The following is a 20,594-nucleotide window of genomic DNA, read 5'->3' as shown; positions in this document are numbered from 1 at the left end:
GGCTGATGGATCACGGCGGACACATTTCACTCGCTCGCTGCTTATCTCTCTTTCCCTCCCTCCTTTTTTTTCCCCTCTTCTCTCTTTTCCTTTCTCTCCCGCTCCTTCCCTCCCTTTTTTCCTCTCCGTCTCACTCCCTCTCATCCGAGCTCTGATTTTTCACTTTTCTTCTCTCCTCTGTGCTTTAAATCCTCTCTGCTCGCATCGACATCTACACTAATGCCCCCTCTTTCTCTGTATTTTCCTTCGCCATCTCTCTCCCTCTCCGTGTGTGCCAGCAGGGAATGACCTAGCAGCTGGGTCCTCTGGAACAGACCAATAAAATACTAAATATCTCCGTGCACATCACCCACACGCAGACACAATGCCCCCCTCTTCTCTGGACCATCTGCACGCCAAACCATCCGTCCCTCCCCCCTGACACTCAAGACCCTTGTGAGCTGTAAACAATAGCCAGATATGATGGAAAAACACTCATGTTGTCTCTACTGGTCTTGATTAGTAACAGAAGACTAAATCGATATTACGTCATTTGGAAATGATCATAATATTGGCTGATAATCATGGTCCCCCTGTTGTAGTTCCCTTTTGAATCATTCTAAAATCATTCTAAAAGGCAGACTAATTGTTTGTTATAGTGACTGCTAAGCTAAACTGTCCTAACATTAGTGAGTTTCCAATGTGATTTCAGATGATAGATGGAGATTTGGAAGTGTTTAAATGCTTTTTTCTATTGATCCCATTAGTTTAGGTCTACACCATCCCATTCAATCCTATTGGAATTTCATTTGAATTGTGTTCAATCGGATTGTTGCTTCTACAAAGACATTTCAGGTTGTCTGAGTCATCAATCTATTTGCTAGGGTTTATTTGGTTGCACATAAATATAGCTATTGAGCCATGGCGCTCAGCTGGGTGATGCAGGTTCAAGCCAGCATGGTTTCATTTCCGATCCTGTTGCTTTGGCTATTAATAAAAGTGGCAAAAACTGCCCAACATCTCACGCAGAGACCCTCTCCACACGTACAAGAATCAGCAAACTTCATTGTTTCTATTTCCATGACTCCATGCCCACCTCTCTCGCTGTTTTTTCTCCTTCTCAGCCTCTCTTTCCGTAATGACCTCCCTGAGGTCCAGTATCGCAGCTCTCTCTCTATTTCCAAGAGGTGAGGGAGGTTCTGCGAACGCACACCCAGCATAATGAGCTCTCCCTGGACACCCAGAATACAAAAAGCCCCTGATATGCTTGGAGAATCTCCCTGGACCACCCTGCATCCAGGTCGTCCCGGCTCCAGCTCTCCACAGCTTTGTGCTTGGGGCCTGCCGTGAGTTCTTTCTAAATACTCCAAGCCTAGGGAGGGAGACCCCTGGGTGGCTTGCTATTCCAGGGTCGGGAGTGTATGTGTTTTACTTTTAGGAGTGTGAATGAGATGGGTGTGAGAAAGTGTGTGTTTGGTGTGAAAGGTGTGTTTTCGATGGGTCAAATCTCAGTGTGTAAGAAAGCAGGGCAGTTAGATTCAATAGAAATTCTCTTTAACCTTCCTTGAGGGCCCCCAACCTCCCCAAGAGCCCCTCTAACTGCCCTTAACCATCTGATTCCTCAGAGAAATGGAGAGACGGCCGCCAGCCGACCTCAAAAACACCCCCCTTTCATTGCACCTCACACACACACACACACGTTTTTACACTCCAAATGGAACATAAACCCTACAGTGTAAAGCATGTAAGCTGTTATGCGGCTTTTCCTTTCACACACGTGCGCACGGTTTATGGCTACTGTTCAGTAAGAGTCGTAAGTATGTGTTTGGATCCACAGCCAGCGCGTCAAATTTGTGGCAGTAAAGCAAAGCCACTCCTTTTTATATTTGCCCTTCAAAAAAAGACATAAATAATGGCCTGTGTGTGTGTGCGCTCCCTTGAGGTGCGCATCCTGTGCTGAACACACACAGCGAGAGAAGGAGAGATGGAGAGAAGATGAGCAGAGAGCAAAATGAAGGAAGAGCAGAGAAAAAAACAGAGGTGGGGAGAGGAATGAGAGGGCTCACACACACACACACACACTCCCTCTGCGTGCAACTGCGGTGTAAATGTCATCATGTACACAGTTTATCCTCTGTGTGAGCGAGAGGTGCAGATGAAGGAAGAGAGCGAGAGAGGAGCGAGCGAGCCCACTGCAGAGAGGTAGACGGGAGCACACAGCCTCTTCTTCTGTTTGTTCATTAGTATTCCAGCGCTCCCTCCTTCAGATCCGTCCTCACGCCGCTTTTAGCGTCAGCACGGAAAAACGCACATACACACAAAAACACGTACACCATGGCTAGAAAGAGGGTGGCTATGTTCAGTGCGTTTCGCTCATCAACTGATCTCTTGTTGGCTCAAAAATGCTTCACAATTGCCATCAAGCCTTCGTGCAAAACGTTCCCCCAGACTAATTACATGACATAACATGCTTCAGTCAAGACGTTTTGACAGATACTAACAGATGTTGAAGTCAAGTTGGTCTAGGTCTGTCTCAGTTTATAGTCTCAGGTAAGACACTTTTGAAAAAATTGAAAAAAGAACTGAAATGATGTCATTTCGAACCAAATTTGAGAACGTTTGATTGGAGTTTGTTTGGCAGTTTGAAACAGGACACCACAACAAACTTTTTGGGGAGATTAGTTTTGGCTTCAAAACATATTTAAGCTACCATTAATCTTTGATGATTATGCAATTAATGGGTGCTTAGAAACGTCACCTTTTTTGATGAGCGTTGTTTCGACAGAATTCAGAGTCAGAGACAAAAAAACATTCAGCACAACAACACCAAGTTAGCAACATAAGTAAGCTACAGTAGTCAGCATTCAAATGTTTTTCAAAATTGTCAAGAATGGGTGTTGTTTAGTAGTTTTAGAGCAAGTTTGATAAAAGTTGAAGATCTACTTTAGATGTTGATTTCTGTACTAGACAGTGGCAGTTTTGGTTTGAATGGCACCCTGGGCGAACCACCCCATACGGATGCCCTTCCAGTCTCAACCCAGTACTGCCCAATATACCACCCAATATTATTATTAATATACAATTATTCTAAATAAATAGCAGAAATCAATACTAAATGTAACTGGAATAGAGTGTAAAGAAAGACACAACAGGAATGATATGCAAAGGTCACTTAAGAAATCTTTTACATGAGTGTTAATGACAATTCTATAGAATACAAAAAATAGGTTTTGTGGAATTATCTGTTGTCTTTGACCCAACTCATGGCAGAGAAAGTCTACCTCCCTGACTCATTATCCCTCCTTTCTGCTTCATAGCCATGCTTAGTCAAATTAAGATCATCATCATATAAACTTTAGTTTTGTCGACTTGCAAAACTCATAAGTGCCGACATCTCTTCATATAAGTTATACCAGTTACTCCGATTTCACAGCACATAGACGCGCATATTATATCGGCGTGACTGTAAACAACCGGGATTCACACCGGGAGCAGATCAGCGCATGAGGTGCACGGGAATCGTTTTTTGCCTGCATGCGTCAGTTTGATTTCGCCAGCATCGTTTCGGTTGCACATAGAGAGTAACAAGCTTGCATGCAGAAGACGCTACATGTGACTGGCCCATAACGTCTTTATTCTGGGATTAACGCTCTAAATCCATATAACTGCACAAAGTAAATGGTATCCCAAAGCTTTTACTTGCAGGGCTCTTTTTTTTCTCCCTGTCACCGTCTCCCCGTGCCACTGGTACTAGAGCTGGAACAGATATATCCACACCTGTACTAACACTCGCAGAGAGATTTTAGAAAAGGAGTCGCACACTAGATGAAAATCACAACATCGCACCAATTCTGATAAAGTTTGAAACATAATTCCATTTAGTGTTTTTCCGTGGCAAATAGGAAGCTTCGTGGCACGACGCTATGGTGCTTCTCATAAGGAAGGCTAGAGAAGGCTGTTCGCCTTGAAAAATATGAAACTGTTCTTCTCTTACAGCCACCAATGCTGCCATGTTTTAGAGCAGCGTGAAGCATTTACAACCACACCTACTGCAGGACAGGAGTGTCGAAAGGTTCGAAAGTATACCACCGGACAACGTTTTCAAACTTCATTTTGCCCTCAAAAAAAGAACAAACTAGAACTTTATTTAAAGTATACCAGGCTCTTAAGTCAATGACTTTGAAAAGCAGTACATGCACAAATTACATGTTTGTCTATTGAAAACCACTAGCTGAGTCATATAAACAAAAGTATTAGCATTGTTTAATCTTAAATTCTATCCACAAGTTCCTACAGCCCATAAGCCTTTGCATCAAAGTAAACAAGCAGTAAGCAACAATCATTCATTCAAGAGCAGACAGTCATTTAAGATTTAGTGAACCAAACTTGCTAACGACGTGGGAACACAACTTCAATAAACCGTTCATCATCTTTTGGAAGGTGGTGGAAACTGTTCCCTCATTGTCAGGAACACTAATTTAGTTTAAGGCTTGTTTTGTTCAAAACACTCATGTTTAAGCCACTGAATAATTTTAGTCTGCTCACATATATAGCTATAAACGTGTACACTGATGTTGTCCCTAAGTGTCATAACAACATTTCTCAAAAAGGTTTGCAAATTTACATATAAACAGTGCTCTGAAAAACACTTTGGTAAATAGCACACAAAATTCCATTGCTTAAACTACCACTACTGCCACCTCACTGGAAATGTTATGCAGTAGCATAGCGCCCTGTGAAAACAAATAGATACAGATTTCTAATATTGCTAAAAATAAGTCACATTATTATAGGTTTCATACTAAACTTTGCCTTTTTATTATTTAAACATACAAGATAATAAACTGAATTAACTTGACCGACTAAGTTTGCCAATAAAGTTAAATCTATCACCATTTACTGAAGAACTATTTGTGGAAAGTCCCAGATATTAACCCAAGCTGTACAGAGTTGCAAAGTTCAGCATCTTTCAGCAATTTTCCAGTGAGTGGTCTTTGTCAGAAACTAGACCTCATAGTTTCTATGAAAACTAGTTTATAGAAACTAGTCCTATACTTAATATGGATCTCAGTAGATTTACAACAAGAACTGGTTGGTGTCTGTCCTTCAATTTGTTTCTGAGGGTCTATTGTTGGCTAGGACTGCATGATTCTTGCTAAAATGAGAATCACAATTTTATTTTTTTTGCTTAAAATCAAGATCAGGATTTTCTTACGATTCTGTAGATGTAAAATAAAGATTAATATGAGTAGACTATTATCCTTGTTATTTCTCAAACATATGATAAAACAACAATAATAATATTAATTATTTGTCATTATCAGATTCAGCCCTTGAATTATAATCAAAATTATATACAGTTGAAACCAGAAGTTTACATAGACTGTATAAAAGGGCACATAAGCATTAAAAAAACTCAGATGTTAATGTGACTAAACTTTTTCTCTTTTAGGTAAGTTAGGATTATCACATTTGTTTCTGTTATGCTTAATAGCAGAATAATAAGATTTTTTGAGAAATTGTTATAACTTTTCTTGAAAGTCAAGTTTACATATAATAAGATTATCATGCCAAATTAGTGCACAATGTGCTTTAAGGATAACAGAGTAAAAGTTTTGGAGTGGCCATCACAAAGCCCTGAGTTCAATCCAATAGAACATTTGTGGGCAAAGTTGAAAAAGCTTGTGCAAACAAGACAGCCCACAAACCTGACTCAGTAACACCAATTCTGTCAGGAGGAATGGGCCAGAATTACTTCAAACTATCATGAGAAGCTTGCAGAATGATGCCCAAAACATTTGACCAAAGTTATACAGTTTAAAAGCAAAGCTAAAAAAATACAAAGGAAATGTATGTGAACTTTTGATTGTCTAGAAATTATCAAAATAAAAATTCTCGCATTATTCTGGCATTTAGCAAATGTAAATCATTTAGGTAATTCTAACAAACCTAAAATAGTAAACTTTTAGAATGATTAACCATCAGACATTTAAAAAAATAGTTATGTTCCTTTGTTTAGAGTGTATGTAAACCTCTGGTATCAACTGTAGGTTAGAGTAATATTAAACTGTTATACTAACCCAGTAAACATTTATTTTCATGCACAACACTTTGTGTTCGCTATGAAAGAAAAAAAACCATCAAATGCTTGTCGTAACCATAACTTTAAAATGCAATTGCTTTCGGTTTCACTTTTACTGTCGAGTGCACTCATGTCATGGCTTCTGTCACTCTGTGAAAAAAAGACATACATGCAAATCATACTTCCCGCACGGCTCCCAAACGATCGCTCTGTACAACAATCTGAACTTTATTACCTGTTATTCACAGCCTATGCAGGTTCTGTTCACTAAAGTAGACTACATTGGCTGGCACGTACGTCATCTCAATAGTAAACAAACAGTGTGTCAGCTCATGTGTGATTTTGCGGCTACGAATACATCATTAAATTAAAATGGAAATGACATTTTGGGGTGATTTAAACCTTATAAATACAGTATGTGACACTTTAACAGCATTTGGAGGTGTCCATGTTGCTGAGCAACAAACATAAAATTTAAAGACTTGTGCGGCCGCCTTTACGCTTTTCTCCTGACCTTGAAAGTATAATTTGCTGAATCGTAGAAAAGCAGAATTAAGATCATGTGGGGGGGTCAAATCCCCCCCACATAGATCGCCATCTATTTACTATTAATAAAGCAGTTTTAGAGTAGACTTCAACTCAAAATGATATTTTAACACTGATAATTTCAGTTGTATCTTGTTTGACAGATGATAACCTTGAAAAAGTTTTGGTAGATTCCTGGAGGGACACTTACTGTAAGTGGCACCTAAAAGACACAATATCTGTTCATCGTTTTACTTGAGTGGATGGCTTGAAAACTTTTTAAAATAACATTTCATGATTTATCTTTGTCTGTTCAAAGGAGACAGAAGGTAGCAGTGAATGGTCATTTAACCACTCTCAAGTGAAAGAAAATGACTAAAAATCTAAAATATTCCACTCAACTGTTGCTTGCCTAATGGCATAAGTGGCCGGGAGAAGAAAGCCTGAAGGTGACTGCTGGTTAATTTTAAGCCGTTTCAGTAAGTTTGAAAAAAACAGTGCTGCAGATAAAGTGCTCGTCCTTTTATGCCAAGCTGCTCCGAACAGCCTCAAGGCTTGGTGTACATCTCAATTCCCTTGTGTTTTTAAGCAGGAAGTGACAGCGGGATACCTGAAACTATGGATAGCTTGGTCTGAAAGTCACCATGTTGACACTCCCACATGGTTCAGCAGCGTTTAGCTCAACCGCAATCAACAAAAAGTAAGTTTTCGTTACTTTCCAAAGGACTTCTGTATCAGGGTTGGGCTTGAGAGATAAAACATTTGTGCTGTTGAAGCCAAATATGTGGATTCTTGCAGAGCATTAGCGAGATATTGCTTCAGATTTGAGCGCTGCCTGCTGTGGCTGTCTCAGTTTAGCCAGTGTACTATTTGTCAGTCTGTTGTAGGTGTAGTGTATTATAGTGATTCTGCTGTGGATAGGGTGGTATTATTGGATGGATCTCCACGGTAACGGGGCGGGTGAAACTCAATCGGAGTCTCTCCATGTCGCTCCCTTAGATGGCCACCCGCTGATCCTGACCTTCTGGATGTTTTTTTCCCCCTCTCCTTTTCTCCCTCTCTCCCCCCTGCGCTCTTCATCCCCGTCTTCTAACTCTTCCATTTTCTGTATTCATCCATCTATCTTTCTAGCTGTGATGGATATGGGAGTGTATTCATGCTCCTATGCTGTTATTTTTGGCATACTTTATAGCACAATAACAACATTTTAAAAAATGAATAATGTAGGGGTGCACAATATTTCGTTTCAGCGTCAATATCGCAATGCGACCATTCACAATAGTCATATCGCAGGATATGCAATGTTGAGTTTGTATTATAATTTGTCATTTGCATGTGTTTTTGATGCCTGGAATTGTATAATGACTAAAGCATTCAGGTATAGGGCTAGGCGATTAAATTTGTATAGAAATTTATTGACCGAACACCATTGTCAATATTGATAAAAGACAATTTGGTATGTAGTTTCGGTAAGAAGGGTATAGTTTTATTAAAATGTGGCTGCTGAACACATGCCTTGGAAGCAATGCCAATAAGCTTAAGGTGTCAGTTTGTCATTTCCAATGGAGGCTCACGTCTTGCATGACAAGCATATAGGAGCAGTTGTGAACCGCCATACCTAGTTGAAAATATCTCAACTTTTCCGAATGCCGTGTGTACACTGCAATTCATGTAAGTAGAACTAACCAATCTGCTTCACACTTTGTATGGAATATACATATTTCAGTAATAACGGAAGACTAATTACCTCTGACAAACATGGCATCCAAACACTGCACTGCTTTTTACTTTTCTTCATAAACTTGTATCCAAACCGCAGCATTGGTTGTTCACTTGTCATCCTCTGAGAAAGTGATTGATGCTCGCCTAGTTATGATAGACGCCAGGACAGTGTGAGCAAAATCCATTGTAAATGGTCAAGAATCCATGCGCAAGCTTGTCATTTCAGGTCAGAATAACAACATATGCGAAAATGAGTGCCGTTTAGCAGCAGTGAGGAGGGGAAAAAAGGGTGTAAGGCTGTTGCCAGAGTGGCTTTTTGGTTTCTTTTCTTGTGCATCTCAGCCACTAGCTCCCCATCTGTAAGATTCTTTAATATAGTGGGTAAGATAGTTATTCAACTTCACAATTTGTAATGTTGCAGCATGTATTTACTTGAAAGCTCAGATTTGATCATCATAAACAGTTTTGTTGACAGAGTTTGAGGTTTACTGGATCATTATTATTCACACCTTAAAGTTTGCTTTGATTGTTCAGTATTTACACTTTACCATTGCACACACTTTCTAACATTTTATTTATCAAGTTTAAGAGTCTCTTTAACACTTATGCTGATTTCAATATAAAGAGATCAGATATTTTGTTTAAATAATTTTGTTTTCGACTATTAAATATATTTGTCGTAGTAGTGTTGGTAAATTAAAATAAAGTGGTTAAATAACAAAAAAAAAATCCTAATATTCCTAAATCTGTTGTTAAAAATATTCAATAATTATTGATCTCAAATGATATGAAACATGATATCGTAGTATAATTTTTTTTTGCAATATCGCCCAGCCCTATTCAGGTATTAGAAATTGTACCATTTGTGACCTTAACTATTATAAATTGTATTGAATTATTATTTTTTTTTATCATTCAGTTATTATACTTGAATACTGTTAGACTCTAGATAAAACACTTAATTTCAATTGCATCTTTTTCTTGATTGCATTTATAGATTGTTATGTGTGAAAATACTCATGCAAATAGAGAAATGCACTGCAAATAGCACAGACCACAACAAAAACATGTCAGGGGACCCCAAAGAGTTTATAGATTGCTTATTAGATTTTATGGAAATGCAAATAGTAAACATAAATTCATCAATCTCTGACTAAACATGTGCATGAAAAAGTCACAAGACTTGCAAATACAGAAACAAACTCCAAGTAGCACAGACAACAACGAAAATGTGTATTATTTCCAAATAGAGATATTAAGTCATAGGGTGAAATTGTATTCATATCACAACATACATCGCAAAACTTTTGCTATATCGTGCAGCCCTAGAATGGTGTCTATGTAATTCTATTACCCTACATATGAAAATGTGCATTGTGTGTATATAACAGAAGACACTATTATGCTATAAAGTATAGGAGTTGGGGGCTGGTTAAGTAAAGAGAGTGGATTACATTTATGACATGTACTCTGAATATTAACTGCCTCATCTAACTGACTTTACTGAAGTTTTAGTATTTATTGTTGTATCTTCCAAAACCGTTGGAATCAGCATGACCTCAATTTAATACTTAATTTTGAAGTCAAGAAGGAACAGTCAAATTGCAAGTGGTTAGAAGACCCAGCAAGCATTTTTTGTTTTTGTTTTAAAAGATGTCTAATAGACGTCTAAACATAGTCATCTTGGCTGAAACAAAGCTAAATTTGGGCTGTCAGTGAAAATCTAATAGACGTCTAAGAATAGGCCCGAACTAGACTGGTCATCAAATAAACAGAAATGAAAGACAACACATATAACCTCTGTCTATTTGACGACTAATCTAGTTTTGGGCTATTATTCGATGTCTATTAGATCTTTACTGACAGCCCAAGTTTAGCCTTGTTTTAACCAAGCTGTCTACGTTTGGATGTCTATTAGATGTCTATTACACACAAAATTGTTTTGCTGGGGAGGGACAGAGAGAAACCAAAAGAGGCCATTGACAGACAACTGAGGCACACCACTACAAACTCTGTCCTTTGCTGCGAGTGTGCATGTGTGTGTGTCCAGCATTTTGTACGGAGGTAATAACTCTCACCAGGGATCTGGAGGGCCCAGCAGAGTTCAGGCAGGGGTCCATTACACTTTTCACACACGCATGCACAGAATCCAGCAGGCCTGCATTATTTGAATCAAACAAACAGTATGTTTTGCCTCTGACGCACAAGTACAGACACACTCCTCCTGCACAGCACCAGCAATGAAAACAGAGCCCTCTACCATGATTCCTGCTCAAGATCTCTCCAGCAGGATGTATGAGCTATGAGCCGTCCCTGGGGACGCAGGAAAGAGAAAGAGAGAGGCCAGGAGCCTGACACTGCCTGGCCAAGATCTATGCTCAAACACACTCTCTTGCTTCGTTTTTTTTTTCCTTTTCACCACCCTCTTTTGTCTTCCTTCGCTTTCATTCTCCATTCTTTCTCCACTCGAAATAAAGAGTAGTTGGTTACACTGAACACACTCATATCCACTTTGTGCAGAGAAATGCCATTTCCTCTGCTTTATTATTCTCTTTCCCCCTCTGTGGGAGGCTGGGAGGAAAGTTTGCTTTGAAGAGAGAGGGTTTAACATGTGCGCTAATAAATAGCTGGTTTGCCCCTGGGCAAGATTGCAAGAGCTCAGCTCTCTGTCTTCCATACAGTCTACAGCATTTTCAGCAACTACAACTTATAACCTCCGAAAAGGATAGAGGAGTGTGTTTTTCCTCGATGTGTCCTGACAGAGCTGATTTTACTTTACAATATCAACTCTCCAAAGACACTGGATGATATTCTCTCCATCTACAAACTTTTGCAATTCCCTCTGGGTGTCCAAGCCATTTTTGTTTTGTTTTGTTCCGTCCTTTCTTCTTTCATGAGAAAGGAAAGTTCATCCCTAGAACCGATACTCTTGAGCGCTTTTGTAGTTTATAATATCAGTTAACACTATATTTACTTTCATGCATTTGCCAAAGAGTTTACATTTTTATAATTTTACGCTCATAAGTGAAAACAGCATTAGTGTTTGAGCTATAGAGGACTGATTATTCTAATATTAATTATATTAATTGGAATTCAGAACATATTAAGTCATAATTACTTGTGTATTTCAATGTATGTTAAGAGTTTTACTAATACAAATCAATCCTTACTGAAAAAGATATTATAGTTAGTGGATTTAGAAGTAGGGCTGGGCGATAAAATCGATATCAATTTTTATTGACCAAACACCATTGTCAATATCGATATAAAAATCGATTTGTTAAGTAGTTTCAGTATGAAGCACTATAGTTTTATTAAAATGTGGCTGCTGAGCATGCGCCTATTAAGCAGTGCCAAAAAGCCTAGGGTGTAAGTTTGTCATCACCAATAGAGGGGGCGTGACTTGCATGATGCGCATATGGGTGCGACGCGCACATGTTGCACGTGAACTGCGCACATTTTCCAGCTGCACCTAGTTGAAAACATCTCAACTTTTCTAAATGCGGCGTGCGCACCGCGATACATGTAAGTAGAACTAACCAATCTGCTTCCCACTTTGTACGGAATATACACATTTCAGTAATAACGGCAGACTAATTACCTCAGACAAACACAGCGCATCCAAACACTGCAGTGCTTTTTAATTTCCACGCGCACGGATTGTCACTTCAGGTCAGAGTAACAGCACACGAAAAAATGAGTGCCATATAGCAGCAGTGAGGGGATTGTAAATAAAAAAGGATGCAAGGATGTCGCCAGAGTGGCTTTTAGATTTCTCTTCTTGTGCATCCCAGCCACTAGCTCCCCATCTGTAAGATTTTTTAGCATAGGGAGTAATAAAGTCAATCAACTTCACAATTTGTAATGCTGCAATATGTATTTAACTAATGATCTTTGGCTCCTTTACTTGAAAGCTCAGATTTGATTGTCATAAATAGTTTTGTTGACAGAGTTTGAGGTTTACTGGATCATTATTATTCACACCTTAAAGTTTGCTTTGATTGTTCAGTATTTACACTTTATCATTGCACACACTTTCTAACATTTTATTTATCAAGTTTAAGAGTCTCTTTAACACTTATGCTGATTTTAATATAAAGAGGTCAAATATTTTGTTTAAATAATTTTGTTTTTGACTATTAAAACTATTTTCCTCAGTTATGTTTGTAAATTAAAATAAAGTGGTTAAATAACAAAAAAAATCCTAATATTACTAAATTTACTGTTTAAATAATATTCAATAATTATTGATATCGAATGATATGAAACATGATATTGTGATTTTTTTTTTTGCAATAATCGCCCAGCCCTATTTAAAAGACAATCTTGTTTATTTCCCCATGACTAAACATATGTACACCTAGACACACCTTAATTTAAGTATCAATTCACACTATTCAGTAGTGGCTTATTACCTGCCTATTAATATTATACTGGCGAATTACTTGTACTTATGAAGTTCATTTTACATATCACTAATCCTAACTCAACACCTAAACTACTATCTTAATAACAATTACAAGGAGTTTATTGACTTAAAAGTCATAGTTAATGGTTTTTAATAGCAAGAATTGTCCCTTAAATGAAAGTGTAACCATATTATTTAACAATGCTTCACTTTTAAGGGAAACCACTGCTCCTTATTTTATTATGTGTTCTTATAAAACATGTTTCCTGTAAGTCAGGGGCCATGTTTAAATGTGTCAGTTCCTTTAACACCTTATTTTCTTAACTAATTATAGTAAATGATTCAGTTAAATTGCCAGCCCTAAAAACAACACGTTTCCCCCCAATTTTTCTCTCTTTCTAGGTCAATGCATAGGCGTTGAAAGAACATGCATGGCGGTGCCATCAATGCCTTGTAAGTCAGACATACAGGAATTTTAGCGTGATTCATGCTGAAAACCTGACCTGTCTCGCCTTCACTAAACGAGCAGAGCCGTTGAGCACGGATGACCCTTCACGCTTTCCTACAATTCCCAGAAATCAATGCTCGGATGGAGCTTCCATTACCATTATTGATGGCTGAGACGGTGGCAGTGACTGCTGCCAATGTGAGAGGCCGCAATGATGTGTAGCTGAGGAGCTGAGGGACCGTCTTTGTCTTGCTTTCTTTGTCTGCTTATTTCCTCTATATCTCTCCGTTTTCCCCCATCCCTTTCTGCCAGTCCTACCATGCATACATTTCCTTCCCTAAATCCACATTTTGCATATAAAACATGGACTTTGCATTAATTATGGAGATAACTTCTATTAAACAACAAACAATTGGTGAAATAAGTAAAACAAAAAGAAAACTGTGTAGAATGAGGTGTGATTTTTAACCTCCATTCAATATTAACAGGCACATGATTAGAATTAGCAAACTGCTTTCAGCAAGCCATTACTATAGCCCAAAATATCAAAGTGTTTCTGTAGCAATAATATGGATGTACATTGATTATTACTGTACTATACGGAATACAATAAAAAAATAAGACAGTGAAAAGTGCTTTGTTCACAGATAATTAGTAATACAAATGTTGATTTATTAATAATAATAATAATAATAATTGCTTACATTTATGTAGCACTTTTATGGACACTCAAAGTGCTTTACACATGGGGGGGGGGGGGGGGGGGGGGTCTCCTTATCCACCACCCGTGTGCAGCATCCACCTGGATGAGGTGACGGCAGCCATATTGCACAGACCGCACACCACACACCAGCTGAATGGTGGAGAGGAGACGGAGTAATGAAACCAAATATGATATGGGAATGGTGCGGACAAATTCAGCCAGGATACCGGGGTTAAACCCCTTTTTTTTTCGAAGGAGATTCTGGAATTTTTAACGACCACAGAGTCAGGAGCTGGTTTAACATCTCATCCAAAAGACAGTGTTCACTGAGCAGTTCAGAGTCCCCTTCACTATACTGGGGCAATAGGACCCAAACAGACAGCAGGTTGAACACACCCTGCTGGCCTTACTAACACCACCTCCGGCAGCCACCTATAGCTTTCCCAGGTGGTATCCCATCCAGGTACTGACTGGGCGCAACACTTACTTGCAGAGTGCTAGCTGCCAGGATCTTTAACTCACCCTTCCCTTGTTCAAAACCTATTTGAGTTTTGTTCTTCTTACACAAAAGAAGATATCTTGAAAAATGCTGGGACCCATTGACTTCCATTGTATTCTTTATCCTACTATGGAAGACGATGGGCAAGGCAGTGGCGCAGTAGGTAGTGTTGTCGCCAGGGCCGGAGCAAGCTGAACTGCCGCTCTAGGCAGAGGACGATCACACCGCCCTCAACCTCAATGTGAAAACGAAAGTGACCGGTTATGAAAATGAAGTGAGGTGTCGCGGACCTCTATTCTGCCGCCCTACGTGCGGATATAACTGAGGACACGCGGGTGCTGATGGAGGTGTCGCCTATGCGCGAATATATCTGAGGACGCGGGTGGTGAGGGAGGTGTCGCGGACATAACCGAGGATGCGGGTGGTGAGGGAGGTGTCGCGGACACAACTGAGGATGCGGGTGGTAAGGGAGGTGTCACGGACGCTGCCCTCCTTATACTGCCGCCTAGGTCACCTCTATGGACGCGCCCGCCCTGGCTGTCGCCTCACAGCAAGAAGGTCGCTGGGTTGCTGGTTTGAACCTCGGCTCAATTGGCGTTTCTGTGTGGAGTTTGCATGTTCTCCCTGTCTTCACGTGGGTTTCCTCCGGGTGCTCCGGTTTCCCCCACAGTCCAAAGACATGCGGTACAGGTGAATCGGGTAGGCTAAATTGTCCGTAGCGTATGAGTATGAGTGTGTGAATGTGTGTGTGTGGATGTTTCCCAGAGATGGGTTGTGGCTGGCAGGGCATCCGATACGTAAAAACTTGCTGGATAAGTTGGTGGTTCATTCCGCTGTGGCGACCCCAGATTAATAAAGGGACTAAGCCGGCAAGAAAATGAATGATTGAATGAATGAATTAATGAATGGAAGACGATGGGGTCCCAATAACCAGCATTCTTCAAAATATCTTCTTTTATCCTCAACAAAACAAAAAAACTCATAAATGGTTTAAAACCACATAAGAGGGAGAATAAATTATGAGGTAATTTTCATTTTTGGATGAACTATCCCATTAAAACACCATTTGTCAAGTCATTTTTGGATCTAAAAAAACAGCACAAAGCCTCACTCAGATCTAGATTATCTGTAACCCTTATTATCTGCAGTGATTGTTTCAATTCTACTAAAAGGAAGTTCCCCAAATAAGAAGTGCAACTTTAAAATGCAGTAGTCATGTGTGGAAAAAGGTGGATACGATTTCCACTTTTCTGATAAAACTCACCCGCAAGCCACCACACACACACACACACACACTGACACACACACATCTGAGGAAACACTCGGTCTACACACAGCTGCGTGTTCACCTGAGGCAGCTGCAGTCCGTTTCCCAGTCTTTAAGCACTCCAGAACTCAAACTCTACATTGTCACTTGTTAGTGGTATAGACAGAGCGAACGAGAGGGAGAAGGAGATGGCGAGCGAGTGGAAAGAAATGCCCTTGTATTTCTGTCACTCTCTGAAACCACCAGGGAGCTGGGGAATGAAACGATGCAGCCGAGCAGAGAGCCCTGAGAGGCTGCCGCCCGCCTAGCATCACCGCTAACACCGCGACCAGCATCCGCGCTACCAATTAGCCTGAGCCCACACAGGGAGAGAGAAGCCGGCTGATTTGTTTGTTCCAGAGTGCAAACTCTCTCCACCGCAGTGGTTCGTTCAAGAGACTCGGCTGTGAAAATGAATTGGCAAATTAAAGATCTTTACAAACACACGGAAAAAAAAGAGAGCACGCTTAAGAAATGTCAACCCAACAATTGCCTTTGGAGAGCTTTGTTTCAGCTAATTGGGATGGAGAGTGGTAAAAAGAGAGGCTCACATCCTAAGGATGAAATTAAATTAGGTTTAAATCGGCTGAATCTGTGTTCACCCTTTCGGTTACAGCGTCCAATTACCCGAAACAAACACAGAGGTGCATAAACCGTGACAAATGACTTCAAAACTGGTCTTGCAACAAATGCAAAGTCACAGAAGGAAGGTTTATGGAATAAAAAAAAAAGTGATGACAAGTGGCTATTACAGCATGAATACTCACTGAGTGGGAGTGTCCTCAGCTATGTGACATCACTGCTTGTCCACCTGTAGGGGAAACACAGAGAGGAAAGCGCATTAATAGCTTATATTTAGCCACTAAACAGAAGCGATAAACTGCCCTATATTATAAAACGTAATAATAATAAGCTTCAGCCTCAAGGGGAACAGTCAACTGCAACAGGTTACAGCACTGTGGCTTGTGAAACGCCGTGTGTTTACACCCAACCTGCGGCTGCCAATGGTTTAAACTAAGAAAAACACAAGCAAACGTACACAAAGACACTGACAACCACTTTTCACATGCCCACACAAGTAAAGTAAAAACACATGAATGCGTGAATGCTCACACACACTCCCGGTTCAGTCTCTTTTCCTGCTAAACCTGTTGGAATTACAGTAAGGCTTTTAAAACCCAGGGTGTGTGGGACGATTTTCCAAGCACACACGCTGTCTTTTGGAGAAAACCAGCCTGCTCCAGTTTTCGTGTGTTTGTGTGTATGTGTGTGTGTGTGTGTTTAAGAATTATCAGGAACATCGCAGCAAAGGTGAAACAGACACACAAATCAGATTCGGTTCCCAATCTCCTCAATCTGCACAGATAACAAGTCGCACATACACAAACTGCTCAGAAACAAACACCACATGCACAGACAGGAAAAAAAAAGCTAAAACAAATTACCACCACAAACGAACAGCAGACACACTCCGAGTAATCTGTGGCTGGGCAGTTAGTTCCTCTTTTTAGTTCTTTAAAACATTTCCATCTGGCCCAGAGTTAGACGTCTGGAACAGTTTACCACTGTTTGCTCCACACTGAGCCAGGCTGTGACAGACAGCATCCACGTGTCAATCAAAATCCAGCTCATCCGTCCGTGGTGGAAGCGCTCCATCGCCGCAGTGGCCAAGGACACGTGCAGCGTTAGAGCTGATGTCACCGATGGGGGTTCAGTCGTAATGACAGCTCAGAGAGTCCAAGACTGGGATAATGGCGAGCGTGATGGTGGGGTTGATCGCTTTCTACACGATTTGTACGGCCTGATTATTACTACTAGAGCAAGAATCTGTGTGTAGTGGCTCTGCAAGAGCTGAGCTCTCCCCAAACATCTTCATCCATCCTGAGGACCAGCTAATCAAAAACGTCTTGACGCTACATTTTTTTTTATTGACTTGCCTAGGGGGAGGAATTTAGATGAAATGATAACGCACCCCCTTCAGATAGACTGCAAACTGTGCGCAGCTGTGAGGATGGTGTGCGAGCAGAGAAAAGACAGGAGGGGAGTTTTTTTTCTTTCTCTTTTTGTTCTTTCTGTTCCAGGTTGATACTTCCTGTCGGAGGAGCCAGTCCTTTAGGGAGCACCTTGCCACGACTGCAGACGTTTAGCTCCAGCCCTTCAGAGAAACACAGGCAAGTCCCGACAATCTATCTCCCGTGGAATCGTCTCACCCGTCCAGTTTCAGGAAACTGATCCCTAAATAGAAGTGATTCATCTTTTTTCATACAATATGAGCACACACAGCACAAAGAGACTTCTCTTTCCTTTTCTCTTGCTTTCTCATCTCTTTCTTACTCTCTCGCTCTCTTTGCTCTGTATGATTCAGTGTGGCTGCAGGGCAGAGTCTTTTATCGCTGTATTATGCCCAGCTGAAAGCTGACAAAATGGAATCTGTGTGTGCGAGTTCTGTGACTGAGAAAAAAACAGCCGTGGACCAGGTCTCTCTTGTTGATAATCTCATTCCTTAATCATTAGGCCAATTGCGGTCTCTCTGGGAGACTGTATCCAGAAAAGAAAGGATGGAAAACAGATAAACACCAAGGGGGAAAAGATATCCAGAGAGGAGAAGGAGAAGAAAACAACTCATATCTGGAAACACTTCCTCAAAAAATGGCCACCAGACCATTAGCTCCATCTGAGAGAGAGAGGAGACCCAGGACTTGAACCAGTGACCTTCTTGCTGTGAGGTGACTGTGCTAACCACTGAGCCACAAACACAGACCAAGTCTCTTTTGTTGATAATCTCATTCCTTACTGGGGCTGTGCGATTAATTGGAATCGAATCGCAATCGCAATTTGAAATGTTGTGATTAGTAGACATGGGCCGGTAAAAGATTCTAACGGTGTGATATACTTGGATAAAAATATCACGGTTTCATAGTATCACGATATTGTGATTCCTGCTTTAAAATATATTCTTTTTAAATGTCTGGGTAAAAAAAAAAAAACTTTTTTCCCCTTTGAAAGTAATATATTTTATTTTTTGAAACATTTAAAATATTTTTTGCGCAGTAAACATGTCAGGCTAAATAATTCAAATGAATCATTGATTTCTGCTGTCTTCATTAGTTTCCAAAAACTGATTTATTTACAATTTAAAAAGGCATCTTTGGGTATATTTTCTGCTGGAGATACTGTTGTCCTAAAAAACTAAAACAAAAAAGTAAATAAAAAATCTTACACGCACACCTTAGGAACGGTATTACAGAAGATTTTGGCAATTTTAAAACCTTGAATTTTTAAAACTGCGCTATACCTTGAAAACGGTTATCGTCCCATGCCTAGCGATTAGTTAAATTGAAAGAGGCTGTAATATAATATGTATATATGTAAACAAAAATAACGAATAACATCTGAGGTGAAGTGCTTCAAGACCAGTCCACTGTGCTTCAGAAAATTAAACATGCTAGACTTTCTGCGATGGTGTCGTGAGGCATCATAGACATGGTATTGGTTGTTGTGAACTACACCACATTACACAAGAGGAAACAATTGAATCTTGTCACGACCTCCATTTGTCGTTTACGACTCCCCACGACACTCAATGTCAAGGAAATAATGCTGAAATCGTGTGATCTAACTGGGATTTATAACTAGCCAATTGAGTGAGCACACTTTCATTCTGCCCAATAAGAATTGCGCAACCGAACTACACCCACAATATAAGAAAACAGGAAAGCGCGGACAAATGGGATGATGGCATCTGCTGCTTCAGAAGCATTAATATACAGCATTTGTAATACAGGAATATTTTGGTATATAATAACAGACACAGAATGAAAACAGGTCATTTTTAAGAGCTGTCGCAGAATTGTTATCACGGCTTACAGATTATTAACCTGAAGCTTGAATTAAATTAAAATCAGCTTGGGACTTGAATTAAACTGGAAATCAAATCGCAATATCTGTCAAAAAAATTATTTTAAAAAATTTATTAATTAATCAATTAATTAATTAAAAATAAATAAATAAATAAATAAATCGCAATTAGATATTTTCCCTAAATTGCAGCACAGCCCTATTCCTTAATCATTAGACCAATTACGGTCTCTTTGGGAGACTGTGTCCAGAAAACAAAAGATGAAAAAAAGATAAATACAAAGGGAGAAAGGACACAGCCATCCAGAATTAAGAATAAAACAACAACTTATACCTGGAAACACTTCCTCAAAAATGGCCACCAGACAATTAGCTCCATCTGAGCGAGAGAGGAGGGGGTGGGCTATAACTTAAACTGCCCACACTGGAGGTCATCACTCACACGCTAATGGAAGAACCGTGCTACACACACACACACAAACACAGAGTCGCTCTCTCTTACACACAAGGACACGGCAATCGTCTTTGAACAGATTGCTAAACACTGCGGTAATTTAGCTTTACATTTGTGGTAAAAGTTCATCTGTGCAACTCGTGACAATAAGGGCAAATTAATATTCAACCCATTTCCTATCCTCGCTTTCCTTCACCTTTGAAGTCTGCTGGAAATGAAGACCAGATGGAAGCAAAAAGGAGGAACAAGAGTGAGCAAAAGAGGGAGAAAAAACACACTCATGTGTCTCCACATGAAATGGAGCGCTTTTTAAACAAAGGTAGAACATGTGGGAAAGTTTCTGAAGCTCTGCAGTGATCGCCAGGCACGGCAGGAACAGAAAACATGTTTTAGGCACTCCCAGATACGAAAACAAACAAACTAATGGGAAAATGATCAGAGGCTTTACTTTTGCTCAGCTTTTAAGTGAAACAGTGTAAAATGCATGCAAAATGCAAAGCCTTAGCAGAGCTTTTGAGAACACTCACTTAAAAACTGTGGTTACAAGTCAGCCAAAGGAATCTCGTGTGTTTGCACATTGTTTCAAAATGTTTCAATGAGAGTTAAGAAT

General features: G+C 39.9%; 1 protein-coding gene across 50 annotated transcripts in view; it reads right to left on the bottom strand.

Annotated features, from left to right (window-relative positions):
* The window catches only part of baz2ba (bromodomain adjacent to zinc finger domain, 2Ba), a 174,113-nt gene that overhangs the window by 137,138 nt on the left and 16,381 nt on the right, over nt 1–20,594 (bottom strand). For 48 of the 50 annotated variants that reach the window (XM_021477029.3, XM_021477034.3, XM_021477030.3 and 45 more), the window contains exon 2: nt 16,440–16,483. The gene's annotated coding sequence lies outside the window, so the exon portion shown is untranslated. Of the gene's footprint in view, nt 1–16,439; nt 16,484–17,117; nt 18,047–20,594 lie in introns of those variants that run through there. The other 2 variants (XM_073953720.1, XM_073953730.1) reach the window with 1 other exon arrangement.

This window comes from Danio rerio, chromosome 6, assembly GCF_049306965.1.
Source record: "Danio rerio strain Tuebingen ecotype United States chromosome 6, GRCz12tu, whole genome shotgun sequence".
Classification (NCBI taxonomy): Eukaryota; Metazoa; Chordata; class Actinopteri; order Cypriniformes; family Danionidae; genus Danio; species Danio rerio.
Note: the sequence above shows the minus strand (reverse complement) of the source record. Positions and strands in the feature narration are given on the sequence as shown.